We start from the raw sequence: 15,138 nt of genomic DNA, 5'->3' as shown, positions 1-15,138 counted from the left end.
ATGTATTTTAATTAACTGTTTTAGCTGAGCTAACATATCTGCATCTGACATCCTTTCAATGTCTGGATGTGGTGTATAGCTGGCTAGTACCGGCCATGTTGCTCCTGGTCTACCTAGTGGACGAGCCTGGTAATGTGATTTTCATGTTTAGGGCGCCTTTGAACCAGAGCTGATGCTCTTGGTAAGTTAATGGAATTTCAACGTCCTCGTAAGGAACGTATTCCTCGGGAGGTTCCTCTACTTTGTAGTAGTGGAACTCATGTGTTCCACCATCTGCTGGAGGAAAATGAATCCATGAATAGAATACCTCTGTCTGCCGATATTCATGAGCCTCTATAACAAAGATAACTTTACCACCTCTAGGTGGTACTCCATTATTTATGAGTCTGTAAGTCATAGTTTTTCTTACGTTTACCGGGATGATTATAGCATCCGGGTTATTCTGTTGCCTATTTCTGTCATCTACACCTGCTTGTACTGCTGCTGCAGCTAATTCTTCATCAGTAACCATTATTTTTACTGTTTGAAGAGTTTGCAGAACAAGTTTCAAGGAAACAAAGATTAGGTGCACAATATTTTGGAACACTGTATCCTTCAACGTTGGACAAACCAAAAACTAATACATAGGATTTTCCGTCCTACTCAGTTTTGGAGGATATTTAGCCTTTCACCCACTCCAGGCGTCTTTTGGAGTTTTTACGGGAGAAAAAGGGGTCTGTGTGAAAAGCACGACTGAGTTACCCTAGTATCCAGCGTTAAATTATCGCCTTACCAAACGTTGGGCGCCATGTAGTGTAGTTCCTATATTCCCAATAGGCTCTGCGCATTGTAATAATATATCCTGCAGCTTAGACGTAGGACTTAAGTCGACTAGGTCTCTGCCGAATATATTGACTTAATTGTGAGTGCCAGCTAGCTCAGAGGTCACTAGAAACTTTCTCGAAAGTACAAGAAGGGATTAGTCTCTGACAACCATATAACATGACAACTTTGTTTCCCCAGAATGAAACATATCTCCAGAGTCGCGGAAACAATAGACAGCTATTTCACTCAGTCAGATGGGCATGCTTCGTTTCACCAGAGTTGCTCAGAAATAGAGAGACGGGCGTTTTCAATAAAAGTATTTATTGAACAGTCTTATTTCGTAAGCATAAGAAATGCACTGCTACAATTGAAATGCTGGTTAAGAAGTACAATGCATATAATACGAATAGTATTATAAAATAGTACTGTAAAAGCATGATATGGTTTCTAAGCCATAAACATAGAATTCATAAAATGCATAAAATACATGCAGTGATAAAATAGTGGCTAAAAGTACTCAACTGGTGCTTCTAAAATACGCCTACCCCTGTGTACCTAACCTAACTTTAGCGCGAGGGAGGAGTAAGTGTGGTGTAGCTTAAGTCTAGTAATTTTCTGCAAAGAATCTGTTCCAAGAATTCTCTAAGGGTCTAATCAGCTCCGTGCCTTGGTTTTAGAATGATAGAGGTCTTGTATATCTCTCTCAGGACTCGATCTCCCAGCAACCCGCAAGGGCAGCCTGGAAACACCGGAGCTGGATTTCTCGGCAAGAGAAAAGACAGCGTCTTCTCAGTGCATCAGTTGGAGGGTCAGCTTCCTTCGGCACTTGCAGCAGCAGGGCGTCGTGCAAGTAGTTAGTCGATCTGCTCCAAACCACCGTGTGTTTGACTGGGCAAATGTATGCATATTTATACTTTGAAGGTGCCGACGTAATATTGGACATAATATAGTCACTAGTGCCTCAGTTCCTTGAAAACTCCAGGAGTTCTTGGATAAATTAATATTCAAGCAGGGGAAAGTCCCTGTCTGCTGAAGGCAGGTTTTTCCAAGACATCGTTGTGGATTCTCGGAGTTTAGTGGAAGTAGCCGTGCTGTATTTGGGCTGCATAGGCTAAGATTAAATAAGGTAATGATTCCTATGCCTATATAAGGATTGGGTGAATTATACCTATATATGGGCATGAATTAGGAAAATTACACTAGGGTCCTAGATTTCTACATAACACTGGGTGACTTTCCTTTGCTCCCCTCTGCAGCCCTGCGCAGTGGCACGCCCGTGAAGACAGAATGGACATTTGCTCACTTGTCTGGCAGCATTTGCATAATAATAAATTTCATGCCTGGCAATCAAACTGACTGTCATCTGCTTGCTAATTGCTGATGTGTGTCACATGCCTTTTGGTTCAGTGGACTGACTATTCTGACATGTGTTACTTCTGCCATAATGCATTGCTGGTTTTTAGTAAATCATGTGTTGGAGTCGGATTCACAATGCCTCATTGGAGATTAGGGTTAGGGAGTGGGGGCACAGCAAGCAGTGCATGCATCTTACCTTGTTACCCAATCCCACTCACACTCTCTGAATGGTAGACTCGACCAGGAGATCCAGGGCAGTTGGTGCAGGTGCTGTGTTTCTCCCTCCACCTGTAAGGTTGGCTTGCTTCTTTCTCTCTGCCAGCCTCTCCTTAGCACGCTTCCTCAGGTCATACCAGGGTTTTTTGAGTTCGTCAATGGAGCACTGGGTTACTCCAATGGCATTTATTTTTTCCATGTATGACCAGCCAAATCTGCCTTTTCTGGTATTCAAGCACGTGCAGAGACTGTTTCCCAAAACGTTTGTTGTGGTCCTTTGTGACATCCTCAATAAGGACCTCCAGCTTCCTCTCACTGAATGTATGCTTCCTCTTTCTTTCAGCTGGATCCTTCTCTCTCTCCTGGTTGTCCATATTTGCTCAGTGTTGTCAGCAAGTTGTTTGTAAAGTTGCTCTTGGCTTGTTTGCTGTGCTCCCTGCCTCACAAACAGCTTCAGGATCAGTGCAGCTGCATGGGTGTGGACACTTCCTGGGTGGGAGGTAATGAAGATGCACAGGATTGGTTGATTCGACAATTACCGATTTTTTAAATTATCAAATCGCTAATTACCGAATCGGTATTAAGGAATCGGTGATAATGATTTGGTAATGGGGAATCGGTATTTATTTTTACCGATTCCTTCCGAATCGCTAATTTTTACCGGTTATTACTGAATCAGTAATTTTTACCGACTTTTTACGTACATCTGAAATACCGAGTTCTTGATAGCGATACGGTAAAAATCGCTCTTAAGGACTCCGTATTTCAGAATTACCTACATCTGGCCCTATATGTTGTGGGCTCTTCCCTGTTGCTGGCACTGGGCCCCCACACGGGTGAGGTGGCATTTTTATCCGGAGACCAAGCAGAATTGTGGGTGGTAGGATATTTGTGCGGGTGTGGTGATCCCACCATTTTACTACCCAAAAATGTGAGGAAATAATATGTTTTTGTCAATTAATCAAATTTACAAGGACTTTTTGATAAGGAAGCCTTGTGGGATCCACACAAAGTATACCACATATTAGTCCCATGATGACCAGTTTCCAAAAAGATGTGAAGGCAAAAGGTGTTCACAACAGAGAAAGTATGCACTGACGGTAAAAAGCAACAAAAAAAACATCACTGCACACCCATTCACTAGTCAATCACAGGCCATCTGTTTAGATTTGGCACTAGGGTAAGTAAATGGTTCATATTTTTTTTTTTTAGAATTTCAAGATTAGATCAAAGAACAACTAATTTATAGCTTGTGAGCTGTAAAGCAATATCAAGGCACCAACCTCTTTACAGTCCATTAACAAGGCGTTCATGCGTCAGACACAAAAATCTATTCACACTACCAGCTGTACCATACCAGGGTCCATCACACTCATACGCCAAAAGGATTAACACACCAATTTCACAATCAAGCATTCAAACATCATACAACTGACAAACACACCTCAAGCAAGGCAATACAATTAATGGCTAATAGCCACTAACAAACCACAAGTCCACACCCACTGCCAGACAAGCCCCAGTCTACATACACCACCCAACTTGCAAGCACCAGCCTAGACACACACTGCCAGCCAAGTGCTGGTCTGCACACACCGCCAGCCAGACACAAGTCCACACGCACAGACAGTCAAGTGCTAGTCCATATGCACCACCAACCCTGCACTAGTTCACTTGTACCACCAGCCAAGCACCACCAGTCAAGTGCCAGTCCACACGCACCAGCAGCCAAGCATTAGTCCATACGTACTGCCAGCCAAGCGTCAGTTCACACGCACCACCGGTCAAGCACCAGTCCACACACCCTGCCAGTCAAGCGCCAGTCGACACACACCACCAGCCAAACACCAGGACACATAGACCGTCAGCCAAACTCCACTTCACACACTGCGTGGGTCACCCATGGGAAGCAAATCAGCCGGTTGATTGCCACGGATGGACGGGAATGTGCTTGGATCCAGGACCTCCACAGCGGCAGTGCAGTCTACCTACATGCAACGGGCGTGCCGCATTGCCAACCCGATCCCTGGAGCCCGTGGTAGCCTGGTGGCCGCTCACCTGGGACTGCAGCGGGGACACCTTGTTGCCTGCCTTTGGGTCCTTCCTGCAGAGCTGCGGCCGAGAGACCAAAGACCACGAGGGATGCTCCATAGGCCGCAGACCGGCCTAAATTCCAGCGGAGGCCGAGCTACTTTGGAGTGTTGACTCCCTTCCTCGGCACAACCATCCTGTGGCACCTGGAGGCATGCCTTCGCTACGGCAAGGGCCTCACCGCTTGAGCCAGACCCGGTGGAACTGACGCTGTGCCTACAGAGACCCGGCGGTTGTCAGTGAAGACTGCAGCAGCTCCATAGCCGCGTACGGAGGTGAGGAGGCTGCGTTGGGGGCCCAGTGCCTGAACCGCATATGCGGCGTCAGTGAGCGGAGTGCCTGCCTGTGGGCTGCACAACTGTGGTGTGGAGAAGCCCCGGAGGTCCGACCTCCTGTTTGATTTCTTTGAGGTGGTCGTCTCCGCGATCCGCTGTGGCTGGCATACTTCCTTGCTTCACGCTGCTTTGCACCGCGCAACGTGGAAGTGGGTCTGCACTGCTCGCTCCTTGAGCCACAGAACTGGGATATGACTTCTACCCGTACCAGAAAGGACGAAGCCCAGAAAGACTCTAACCTCGACCTTACAGTGAAGGACCTCTTCTCTCACGCCCATCTGGGCCCCTTCAAGATTGGCTCATTCGTCTCAGGAGACCGACTCAACCCTCCCATCTAGAGACACCAGGGAGGAACCAGTGAAGCAGGCCTTTTTATAGTCCCTGTTTACGATGCTCCAGGAGGTCCTGCAGACCATGAAATGCGATCTCACCTCTGAGACCAAAGACATTCACAGGGACGTTGATGACATTGGAGAACGAGTTGCAGCACTGGAGGATAAAGGGGGTGGTAGGGACACAGAACTCTCTGCGCTTCAGTGGTGGGTCATCCGCATCCATGAGCAGCAGGTAGACCTCCAAACACATCTTGAGGATCTGGAAATTCGTTCCTGAGAAACAACATAAGGATCTGATGTGTTGCTATGAATGCAGAGGCAGGAGACAGCTTCGCCAATGTGAGGGGGCTGTTCAACCACATGCTGGGAAACGCGCCTGACTTCGATACCAAGATTGACAGAGCCCACCGGGTTGGACCCTCTAGAGCGGACAGGGAGACTCCAGCAAACATCATGGCCTCCATCCAGGACTATCACTCAAAGGAGGAGATCCTCTGCAAGGCCAGGACCAGGCATTCAATAGTCTACCAGGACCAATGTCCCGTCCTCTACAAGGACCTTGCGGTGATCACATTGCAGAAACACAGGCTTTTTCGTCCCACCACTTCTCATCTCCGCCAACGGGACATTTCTTATTCCTGGGGCACCCGTTCTGACTGATGTTTCGCATGGACGTGAAACAGTACCAGCTTCGCTCCCTGACGGTGGAGAGCAGACCTCTAGGCATTGATATCCCAGATGAGGAAGGGAGAGGTCGCAGCTCGAACCCTGCTGCAGATGTTTCGCCATCGGGTTGGCAGAGACAACAACGCAGATGGAGCCCCAGGCGGCCGGACCCCACGCAAATCGCAGTCAGAGGGCCACCCTGGAGTCCCTCCCTGAGGAACTAGCAAAAACCCACTACTCATGACTTTAGAATGGCCTATCTGTTCTTTATTCTATTGGGGCAGGAGGCAGGGAGGGTGAAATCTTGGCCACTCCATGGACCCCTTGTTGAACCGTTTCTGCTCATCCTGGGCTGACAGACTTCTAAGTTTCAGATGTTGGTTGCTTGTGACCTTCCCCATCCCCGATGGGGGAGCTTCTCCTTTGACTTCCCCTTGGGGTCGGTTGGACATCGTATCTTCGCAGGACATCATGGTTCTTGCTCTCGTTGGGAGTTCTTTTTTCTTTTGATCTTTTTTGGGGGCCTTTGTCCACTGCTTTTTAATACCAGCTTTACTAGGTTGACTTTACTGATTAACCATCCCTGCACGTTAGACCCTGGTGTTCAGATGCACTCACTCTTTAGATGGCACCCTCCACACTTCTTATCCTTACCCTGAAAGTGCGAGGGCCTAACAACCCTGTCAAGCGGAGGGCAGTCCTTTCCTACCTAGAACACTTGAAAGCAGACATTTGCCGCCCACAGGAGACATCTACTAGCTCGGGACTGTCACGCCTTAAATCTTGCTTGTTCACCACTCAGTTCTTCTCTTGTAGCATCACCAAAACGGCAGGGGTACCTATGTTGGTCTCCCGCTCCTTTAGGGAGGGGCTCTTCAGAGAGAGGCTGAGATTCGAGGGAGACTTCTCACATATCAGTTCGCCATCGGGGGCTGACGTTCACAGTAGGGTCCATCTATGCCCCCAATGAGGGACAAGAAAGGTTCTTGCACGACTCACTGTCTGAAGCTACAGTGACAATAAAGCGTAAGATCCTGTTGGGGGGGACTTGAACTGATGGATAACTCGAGGTACAGATCCGCTCAGCGCTCAGGCCAGACGGGCGTGCACTGCCAGAGGTGCCTCAAAAGATTGAGGGAGTTTCAGATCATGGATCTTTGGCGTCTTACCCATCCAAAAACCGCAAATACTCATTCTATTCGAGTGTCCATAAGACCTATGCGCACCTCGACTATCTCCTTGGCACAAAGGCATTCCGGTCCCTGATGGAGGAGCTGGAGATTTTGACTGCCTCTCTTTCCCATCACACACCAGTTGTAGTTACCTTTACAATCCCACCACTGCAGCACCCTTCCCGACACTGACGCTTGCCCAACACCCTCCTCCACCCTGCGGACATAGTCAAGCAAGTGCAGTTCGCGATTGATGACTTCCTGATGCATAACGATAATCATGACACACCACTCTCCACACAATGGGCAGCATTTAAGGCACTAGTGAGGGGGGAGTTCATTGCCATTGCGACGTCGGATAGCAACGAGCGTAGGGGCACCAGGGAGCTGAAACAGATGCACTAGCGCACCCGGGCGCCTAGGATCTGGACACAATTGCACGCAGAGAGGGCCCTGTTGGCGGCTATTGATAACAATAGGGCGGAGTACGCTGCTCTCCACTTACACCAGGCATTTTATACGGGGGTGACAGGTGCGCCCGCTTACTTGCCCACAAGCTGCACAAGCTCGGCCAACGACAAGGGGTTCAGGAATTGCACTAATGCGCGGTGCAGGTGGTGATGGCCAGCGCTGACATTGTAAACGTCTTCAGTGACTTTTATGTTCAACTGTATGCGGTGCAGACATTGGACGGCTCGCTTGGCAATGCATACACAGTGGCAGCCCAACTTCCCTTCCTCACAAAGGTGCAATCTGACCACCTGGAGAAAGAAATACGCTTAGAGGAGGTTATAGCGGCAATTTCCCACCTCAAGCTTGCTCAATTCAGGGGCCTGACGGCTATACCGCCGCTTATTATAACATTTTCGGCCCAACTATAGCACCCCTTTTAGCACGCCTTTTTAATTCCTTCACGCTCACCAGGGCAATCCCCGAGGACATGTTGGAGGCGGCAATTGTGGTGATCCCAAAGGCTGGAAAGGACAAGGCTATATGTGGACCCTACCGCCCTATATCCGTCCTCAACATCGATCTTAAACTCTTCACCGGGATCTTAGCCTCACGACTGGCACCCTATGTGCCAGGACTCATAGATCCAGATCAGGCGGGTTTCATTCCTTAATGGCAAATAATTGACAACACCAAACAGGTCCTCCACCTGAGGGAGAAAGCCTCCCGAGTCACTGGGAAGTACATGCTCCTCACCATGGACGCAGAGAAGGATCTTGACAGGGTCGACTGGCCATTTTTAGAGCAGGTGCTGACCCATGCAGGGATGGGAGAGAGGTTCCGAACCTTAATTCTCAACTGTTACCAGCACCCCACGGCTTCGGTCCGAGTCAATGGACACACCTCGGCCCGCTTCCCTATTACCAGGTGCACGAGACAGGAGTTCCCTCTTTCTCCCCTGCTCTTTGCACTGTATATGGAGCCTTTCACCCAAAGCATTCGGCGCAACCCTCTTATCACTGGAATTAAGTTCGGGGGGGGATAGCCACACCATTAGTCTATATGCTGACGACGTCCAGGTATCTCTTTCTGATCCCATCCTGGCCCTGGGTGCTTTTATGGTGGAACTAGATCATTTCTCCCGGGAGTCGGGCTTTAAAGTTAATGTTAATAAATCAGTCGTGCTCAACCTCTCGATGTTGCCCTCCACCCTGGCACACTTACGCTCTGTGCATCCCCTTTCAATTGGCGGATGGACCTGTCCCCTACCTAGGCATCCAGCTGGCACCCATGCTACCAGAGATAGCCACAATCAACTAGGCTAAACTGCAGGCGCAGATCCTGGCGGAGTTGCGGTAGTGTAAGTATTTTCCAATCTCCTGGTTGGGGACAGTAGGTGCCATAAAAATTACAATCCTCCCTCAAATACTTTATATTTTCCAGCCCTTGCCCTTGCAGTCACCCAAGGGCTGGATCAAGCAGGTCTAATCAGAGTTGTCACAGTTCATCCAGCGGGGCCGCCGGCCACGCATGAAGGGAGCCATCACCTTGCTGGCTCCCGAGGTGGGCAGTCTGGGGGTCCCGGACCTTTGACTCTATTTTTAGGTGACGCAACTTCGATATTTGGTCGAATGGAGCAGGTCCGATTCTGAGACGCACGGGCTGTTCCAAGACCAAGCAGTGGAGGTCACACATTGCAGAGGATCCCCTTTTTGTATAAAGCCCACAGACATTACCAAGACGATCTTGGGGGCCTGGGACCAGACTTGTGACAAACACAATTTGACTACCTTCCTGTCGCCTCTCACCCCGCTCTTTGATAATTCTGAATTCCAACCAGGGATGGGTGAGACTTCCTTCACGAGCTGGCGCACAAAAGGCTGTTGGTCCCTGGGACATTTGTTCGATTTCAACAGGATTCTTGCCTTCCCCCAGATCCGCTTACTCTATGGGATTCCAGAACCTGAACGATTCCACTACCGTCAGCTCCGGCATTGGGCTTTCCATCCTCCAGGTGGAACCGGGCGCACAGCTTCTCCTCACAACCTATGAAAAATGGCTACTTATGCGCTCATCCAATAAAAAGCTCATCTCGGCCCTGTACAGGATGCTGCTAGCCAGACTTACACATACCTACAACGCAGGGTGCTTGCGTTGGAAGCGGGACCTAGGCCGGGCCCTCAGCCACAAGAAATGGGAGGGGATATATTATAGAGCCCGTCACTCCGCATGCAACATGAGACTGACAGAGACCCTGACTAAGGTTACCTCTTACTGGTATTACACACCTGACCACCTACACTCGATGGATCCCAAACTAAGTGCTGACTGTTGGCAGGGCTGTGGGAAGCGGGGCACACTGTTGCACCTACTGTGGGACTGTGAACAATTGCACACGTATTAGGAGCAGGTTCTTGATGAAATAGACAGACACTTTGACACTCAGATACCACGTTTTCCCAGCTACATTCTTCTGGGCCTCCCGAATCCTCTCAAATTCCCGCTCAGATCACTGCGGGCCACCAGATGGAGGACCCCCTGGGTTTGGCCATGCAGAATATCCTGATCCACTGGAGGACCACTCGCATACCTACATTCGAGGGCTGGTTGCAGCGTTTGTGGTAGGTGTTGGGGATGGAAAAAATCACTCTTACACTAGCTGGGAAGGGTTACACTTTTGTAGATCTTTGGCAACCTTTCTAGCCCTATTGTGCTCTGAGTTTAGGGAGCTCACCTGCCCGAGGTACCTTCGACTGTTGTGTCTGTTGGGCCCCCATGGGAGGAAGCCCCAAGATACCTTGCTGAAGGAGGCGAAGTAAGCCTGTTTTGTACAAGTCTCTTGGCTGGTGGACAAGGGTCGGGGTGGGGGGTGGTATGGGATGGGAGGTTAGAATATGTTTCCTTTTTTGACCACTTGACCAGGTGAGTCTATTGGTTCCCTCATATATTTGCATTTCTTTGTTGAGTTATCGACCAGCACTAGAGAACATATGTGTATCACACTGCTGGCCTTTGTTTACGAAATGCTAATAAAAAGATTTAAACCTAAAAGTACAAAAACACACACAAAAAAATAAAGTTACCCTAAATAAATATCAAATAATGAATTAATATTAATTAACACCTAATTATTAGTTAATTAAACACAAATTACTTTTCAACCTTCACCACTATAAACCCCGCAACAAACACCTAAAAGTAATTAAACAATTTCCATATTTAATGTTCAATTAATAAAAATTAACATCTAATTAATAATTAATTAAACATAAATTACTTCCCACCCTTTTCCCTATTAAACCCCACATCCTAAACCTAAAATTAAACACACAATTGCCATAAATAATTGTATATCAATTAATTAATATCAATTACCATCTAATTATTAATTAATCAAAAATAAATTACTTCCCACCCTTTACCCCTATAAACCCCAAAATGCGCACCTAAAATTAATTAAACAATTATCATAATTAATTAATTAATATTAATTAACAACCCAGTATTCATTAATTAATAATGAAGCATTTTACACAAATAACACTATAAAATTTCAAATAAATAAATATTAATAAATAAAAAATAATCATGAATTTAATATAATTGAATTAGTTCCCAACCTATTCCCCTATAACACCACAACCCGCTACAGAACTAAAAACGCAAAATTCAATTAAAATAAAATTAATAACTACTAAAAATGTACCACTTATATTAGAAAATATTAACAATTCCTATACAAAAATACTACATCTCATACATTTAAAATATATACTAAAATTCATAACAATAATTAAACAATCAATATTTTAAACAACTATATTTTTGAAAACGATATTAAACACTTCAATATTTTTAACATTGATATTTCTTACCCTAAATCAATATTCTTGACCACGATATTTTTGCTGTCAATATTTTTCACTCACGATATTTAGGACTCGATATTCCTGTAAGTCGACATTTAAAACTCAATATTTTGTCTGCACACCCTGGGAGTGTAGTGGCAATGTCCAGTGCAGAAGTGGGGTTGAGTCACATCACATTGAGGAAGATGACGTTGGGGTGAGGGAGGTGATGGTGTCCCAGATTTTTGTGGCATGTTTGTGGAGTAATTGGGCATGGATAAGGAGGCATTTGATATCTCTTCTGTCAGTGGATATGGGCTGTGTTATGAGAGGGGGGCGAGGTTACAGGAGAATCATTAATGTTGGCAGGAGAAGGGTCCTGCTGTTGATTAAGAGGATGTGAGGTTGCAGAGGTCACTGCGATGTCCTGGGATCAGGACAGTTAACACAGCTCTGGAGTAGCTGTGTATGGCTAGAGATCCAGGACCATGGGCTGGGCGCATTCCAGGGATGAGCGCGTGCAGAAGGGCTTGCGTTTGGCACACCTTTGGCGAATGCATTAAATCTGGACCTCTGTCTGAAGATTAAAGATTCAAGTTGTGATGCTGCCAAGGTCAGTTGTTACCTTGAAAGTTTTTTCAAACACAAAGCATCTCAAGGTTCTCGCTAGACCATGATAAATCAATAGAAGTGATGTTAAAAAACTATAAGCACAGTCTTGATCAAGTGGAAGACCTTTCTTAGAGTTACTTATGGAGCTTCATAAAATTCCATATTTGGATTCATGTCATTGCTATACTTTATCCCAGTATGCATGTGTCACTTGTGCCCAGGTGTCTGATTCAAGGGCTGTATAACAACAAGGTATTAAAAGGATCTCTCTAGTAAGTAAGTTAGAGAAGTTTTCTTAAAGTCCTATAAAGAGCTTCATTAGAAGCAAGACCTCTGACCTCCTGGTCAGAGACTCTGCTCTCTGCCCCAGCAGCTCCAATGTTGTGCCTCTGCCCCTACACCTCTCTGTAAGGTAGGTATTCGAGACCCTCCTCCACCCGCAGGCACCTACCTGCGCCTCTTTTTGTCTTTTGTTATTGTGCCTTTAGTTTTGTGTACCTACCTGCGCCTCATCCCTGGTGGTCCAGTGGGACACCCTTACTCTTCTGCTGGTGTGCTGTTGTCTGTGTTTCTGTTTGTGCCCGTTTTTTCTGTTTTATTGTCTGTCTTTTTGTCTTTTGTTATTGTGCCTTTAGTTTTGTGCCTTTACTTTTAGTCTTCTGTCTTTCTGTCTTTTTTCTCTGTTTTGTTACATGTGTCCTTGTTGATGTCCCCCGTGCCCGTTTTTGCTGCCCATTTTTCACCGCTGCTGCCCCGTTGGCCCCCCCCCCCTGCTGGTTCCTGCTCCCACCTACACTTCTCTCTTCCCTTCCCTATTTAAGGCACGCAAAAGGCAAGCCCATCTGTGCCTGTCTGCGACCAGAGCCAAGGACCCTGGTTCTCTGACCACCCACCTCTATGATTCAGCAGCTCTCCTCGCACTCAACCCCAGAAGGAACAACAACTGCCAGCTGTCTACGCCAACACCACCCATGGCCAGTTCTCCTGCCAACACTGCTGACAAACCTTCACCATCCTCTGCACCCCCATGGATGCCAGCCCCCCCGAAGCCCTAAAGTTCATTCTCTTCATTGTGCACTCCCTGAAAAGACATGCTGTAGAGATCTGGGACCTCTTTGACACCGTCTCTCCAAACGTCAGCCTCTTCACGGAAACCTGGACCAACCCCACCAACGCCCCGACATCGTCACCGCCATCCGCGATGGATACAAGATTCCAAAGAAGGACCGCCTCAACCACCCAGGAGGAGGACTTACCATCGCACACAGGAGCTCCCTCCGACTCACCACTTCCAGCACAAGCGAACTCCCATCCATCACTGAACACCTCCACTTCCAGATCCAGACCAGCCCCAGAATAACCCTAAGCAGCACCGTCACTTACAGACACCCTGGACCTCAAACCGCATTCACCACCACCATCACTGAGCTCATCGCACCCCACGGCGTCACCTCCATGAACTACATACTTATTAGAGACCTCAACTTCCACCTTGACAACCTCAGCTACGCCAACTTCGCCACCCTTCTCGACAACCTCACTAACTTCGGACTGAAACAACTCGTAACTACCCCACCCACAAGGCAGGACACACTCTTGACTCCATCTTGACAGGGGGTAACAACATCCATTTCACCAACACCACGCAACCCCCTGGATGGACCACCACTGTGTACACTTCCACGTTGACAATCCCACTGCCCCCAAACCTGCACCTCGCCCTCTGTGAAGGAACTGGAGCAAGGTCACCAAAGAGCACCTCAACTCCACCCTCATCCACGATAACCCCCCACCTCAACCGACATCAACTCCACAGCCAAACAACTTCATAGATGGATCACCAACTTCACAGACAAGCTCACCCCCCTCAGCATCCCTGACAGACAGTGCCTCAGGAAGGCACCTGGTTCACTGCTGACCTCCAAGAATCCAGACGCACCTGCAGATGTTTCGAGAAGAATTGGAGAAACAGCAAAACTCCAGAAGACCACACCACATGCAATTCATGACAGAATACCACCAACTCATCAGATCCACCAAAAGGACCTTCATCCGAAACAAAATCCACGCCAATGCCAGCAACTCCAAGGTACTCTTCAGCATCTTTCAGGAATTCACCAAGTCCTCCAGCGAAGCCACGCACATCAGACCCTCCCAGGATCTCTGCATCAAACTTGGCTCCTACTTTCACCTGAAAATAACGTCCCGCTATGACAACTTCAACTAACAGACTCCTGACACCAAATCTACTCCTCCTCCTAGCAACAACTTCCATCCCACCATCTCCTCCTGGACCCCAGGCCCACTGAAGACAGCGCATCAACCATGAAAGGCATTCACTCTGGAGCCCCCATGGACCCCGGCCATCTGGACATCTTCCACAGAGCCTCCACCGCCATCACACCTGAGCTACGACACACCATCAACAACTCCTCTGAAGCCCACATACTACCCGATGACTGGAAACGCGCAGAAGTCAAACCCCTCCTCAAAAAGCCCTCAGCAAAGAGGACAACCTCAAGAACTACCAAACCATCTCTCTCCTCCCTTATGTGGCCCTAAAGTCAGCGAGAATATTGTGAATGTCCAGGTAATGAAGTTCCCCAAAGAGAACTCCATCCTCCCATTCCGAATTCCGCAGCAACCACAGCACCTAGACCGCCCTACTCGCTACCACAGACAACATTTTCACCCTTCTCGACCAAGGCCACACCGCAGCCCTGATCATACTCAACCTCTCTGCTGCCTTCACACAGGTCCCACTGCACTCTCACCATCAGACTCCACGAAGCTAGCATACAGGGAACCATCCTCAACTGGCTCCACTCCTTTCTCACCGGCAGAACCCAAAGACTCAGACTTCCACCCTTCTACTCTGAACCTACAGAGATCAACTGCGTAGTACACCAACGATCATCGCTCAGCCCCACACTCTTCAACATCTGCATGGCCCCCCTCGCTATCATCGTCAGACAGCATAGACTCAGCATAGTATCCTACACCGATGACACCCAGCTCATCCTCTCCTACACTAAGGACCCCCTTACCACCAGACTCAGCTTCCAGGAAGGAATGACAGACGTCGCATCCTGGATGAGCAGCAGCTGCCTGAAGCTCAACTCAGAGAAGACAGAAGTCCTCATCCTCAGCCCCTCCCCCTCTGCATGGGACAACACCTGATGGCCCACTGCCCACAGCAGCTCCCCCCACCCCCACAAACCACCCTGGAACTTCAGCATCATACTCAACTCCT

The sequence above is a fragment of the Lissotriton helveticus genome, chromosome 9 (assembly GCF_964261635.1).
Source record: "Lissotriton helveticus chromosome 9, aLisHel1.1, whole genome shotgun sequence".
Taxonomy (NCBI): Eukaryota; Metazoa; Chordata; class Amphibia; order Caudata; family Salamandridae; genus Lissotriton; species Lissotriton helveticus.
This window is presented reverse-complemented; position numbering follows the sequence as displayed.